The sequence below is a fragment of the Sinocyclocheilus grahami genome, unplaced genomic scaffold (genome assembly GCF_001515645.1).
Source record: "Sinocyclocheilus grahami isolate Dianchi unplaced genomic scaffold, SAMN03320097.WGS_v1.1 scaffold1291.1, whole genome shotgun sequence".
Taxonomy (NCBI): domain Eukaryota; kingdom Metazoa; phylum Chordata; class Actinopteri; order Cypriniformes; family Cyprinidae; genus Sinocyclocheilus; species Sinocyclocheilus grahami.
The window spans coordinates 373-3,508 of record NW_015506470.1 but is presented as its reverse complement, the minus strand read 5'-3'; the positions used below and the strand labels follow the sequence as shown (position 1 = coordinate 3,508).

General features: G+C 37.9%; 1 long non-coding RNA gene across 1 annotated transcript; it reads left to right on the top strand.

Annotated features, from left to right (window-relative positions):
- Positions 1-804: 804 nt before the first annotated feature.
- Positions 805-1,604, top strand: LOC107568904 (uncharacterized). The gene is made up of 3 exons (XR_001606827.1): positions 805-854; positions 1,229-1,311; positions 1,498-1,604. It is a non-coding gene; the product is annotated as an uncharacterized lncRNA (long non-coding RNA).
- Positions 1,605-3,136: the final 1,532 nt, after the last annotated feature.

Genomic DNA, 3,136 nt, shown 5'->3' with positions numbered 1-3,136 from the left:
ATAACGGGGAGCTGTTGTGTCCGCCATTTTGAGATCAGGCTCCGCTGTCGCTGCCATTTTGTGAGCTTGCTCTAGTGCGTCCGCCTTTACATGAGTGAGTGCGGGGTTGCGTTCCTCCGCGACACCCACAGTGAATAGAGAGCCAACAGTCAACAAAGCAAAATCCAAAATTTGGCTGAGTGATGAATGCGGACCCTTGCGTCTTAACTTAGACTGAAGAGGTTGATTAATGCCATCACAGAAAAACTCTATCAAAATAATGTCTGGTAACTCTGAATAGTGAGCGATGGCTAAAAACTCTTGAACATTGTTCTCCAACAATCGAGGGCCCTGTTTAAGGGCTAATAATATTCTTGTAGTGTCCATACCTGGCCAGTGTCCACTTGAACAGCTGCTGGATCCTTGTGTGGCCGAGTATTCTGTAACAAGGCAACAGGGACGAGAGACGTGCGGATCCATTTGCAAAGCTTTATTCATAGAATGGTCAGAAACAGGCGAGGGTCAGACAATGGCAACAGGTATATTGAGGGCAAGACACAAGAGTAATCCGATAAACAGGCGTAGGTCGATCAACGGCGAACATAATCCAAAGGGCTTGGGGAGGTGCAAACACAATCCGAAACAGCAAGGCAAAGGGTTAATCCAAGATACACAGGCAAAAGATCAGAAAACAGGCAATGCAATATTTTGACTAGACCAGTGGTAGGCAAGTTCGGTCCTAGAGAGCCGCAGTCCTGCAGAGTTCAGCTCCAACCCTGAAAAAAAACTCACCTGCCTATAGCCTTAGTAATCCTGAATAAGCTTTGGATTTTCCTCAGAAGAATGCGCCGGCGTGATATTCAGTGGAGGATATAGTAAGCCTTTTTTTATTTGCCTACTTGCATTAGTTGCTATTGTGTTACTGTGTGACATAACATACATATTTTACTAGTTACTTTTTCCAAACCATGATTCCTGACTAAATGTACAATCAAGTGAAACATTATGAAGATTCATTCACTGCATATGTCTCACAACGCCAGGAAGTTTTTTTTGATGTTCTATAAAATAGTTTTATACTCGGTCATTGGCATTCGCGATCGTCTGATGTGTAAACGTAGCTAGTAAGCTGTAAATAAGTGATGCATCGACAGACATATAAGCGCGTCCTTTCTTATCAGTGATGCAATTTATTTATCAGCTATGCATCTTCTGGTAATTGCTAACAACTGTTTCAGTTTTCGGTTAGGACGGAGGCTGCATCACTGGCATAATTGCACAAGAAAGGCACACGTGTCGTTCAGTTTTGAGTTTGCTGGAAAATCATACTGAGTAAGTGCACAGTATAGTAATTGTACTTTTATTATACCTAGACTATATGGTAATATTATTTGTGGTTGATAGTGTTAAAATGTAGTTTCTTTGTTATTGGCATTCTGTTTTCTCATGAAGTATACATACTATACTAAGGTACTGAGGGAAAAAAAATGCTTACAATTGTTTATAAAATTATTTTAGGACTGAATACACCACTCTTCCCTTCACCTACATCTCTCACAGTAAGGGGATGCTCGTTCAGTTTTCAACTCCATTCAGAATCTTAGAGTAAGTGTGCATTCACTATTTTACAGATGTTACTTTCATTTGCTGTATGGCTAAGACCATGTGATGCACACACTCCCATGAGTTATTTTATGTGAGTTATATGTATTCTAAATAAACTACAAACAAAAAATATATCTTGTAGCAATTCCCTCTCAGTCACACACCTGACAGCTCATTATGCAGGTCTTTGTCTTCTCAGGTGTGAATCACAGCATTATGCATGATCATTCACGCCTCCTCGCATATACCTTTTCTACACAAAAAGTGTCTTAGAAAATTTTAATCAATATATTGTTTTCTGTGAATGAGTAAGATGATTTTCACATAATTTTGAAGCAAAAACTCTAGACTTCAAGATCAGTTCTCAAAAGTCTTGTGATCAAATGTTCTGTATGTGTTTTATGGCCTTATTTCAGTGACTTTAAAATTGTAGTTTTTCACTAAGCATGCATAAACGTTGTTTTCTTAAAAACACAATCACGTAAATACATACGGCTCACATATTATAGTAGCCCAGTTTGTGCTGATTACAGTGTTATTAAACTTTAGACATTCAAATGTTTGTAAGCAACTGAAAAAAGCACAAATGTCAGGGTATGTCAACTTTTCCAGGCCCCAAAACACCCTCGGACCCCAGAGGGTTAAACAAGGACATGAAACTGGCTCCGTAAAGTAGCTACACTAAACAGCATAAACACTAAAACAATACTCTGCAGTTTGAACAGGATCTGAGTGGGTGTTATATAGAGTGTGTGATTGGTTTCAGATGAAATTGTAATTAGTGAAATGGCTGCTGGGAAATGTAGTCCGGGGTGACATGAGAAAGTATTTGTAGTGAGTCAGTAAAATGGAAGAGCAACTCTCTGGTGGCAATTGGATGGAAGTTCATGAACCGGATTCGTAACAGTGTAAATTTTGAACAGGATGATGAGTAAATGTTTCTTGTTTTAAGAACATATGTTCATTTAGTACTGCCCTTCAGAAGCTACATAAAATACTTTTTTTATACTTATTAAAAAAAAAAAAGAAAAAGTTTTCCTCTTATCATCCAATTCAAGTAGTTTACAGATGCTGGAAAACCTGAGAAAGTGCAGGATCTGGAGGATTTTTCTGAAGAAAAGGGGGCAGTTGAACTGTTCAGGACAAAGGACTCATGAAACACTATCACAAAACATAAACCACTATTTATTTGTATTTAATCAGCTATAATTCTGACTAGCAGACAAAATGTAAACATCTGTTAAATTAAATAACTTCATCAGGCCAGTCCTAAATAATAATAAATAAATAAACGTATTATATAATTTTGTTAATCTGCAAATGTAAACTTTTGACCACAACCGTATGTGTGAAACAGTGAGTACAGCAGGCTAATTTCAGTGAAATATCAATACCCCTAGCAGGATCTGGAGGATTTTTCTGAAGAAAAGGGGGCAGTTGAACTGTTCAGGACAAAGGACTCATGAAACACTATCACAAAACATAAACCACTATTTATTTGTATTTAATCAGCTATAATTCTGACTAGCAGACAAAATGTAAACATCTGTTA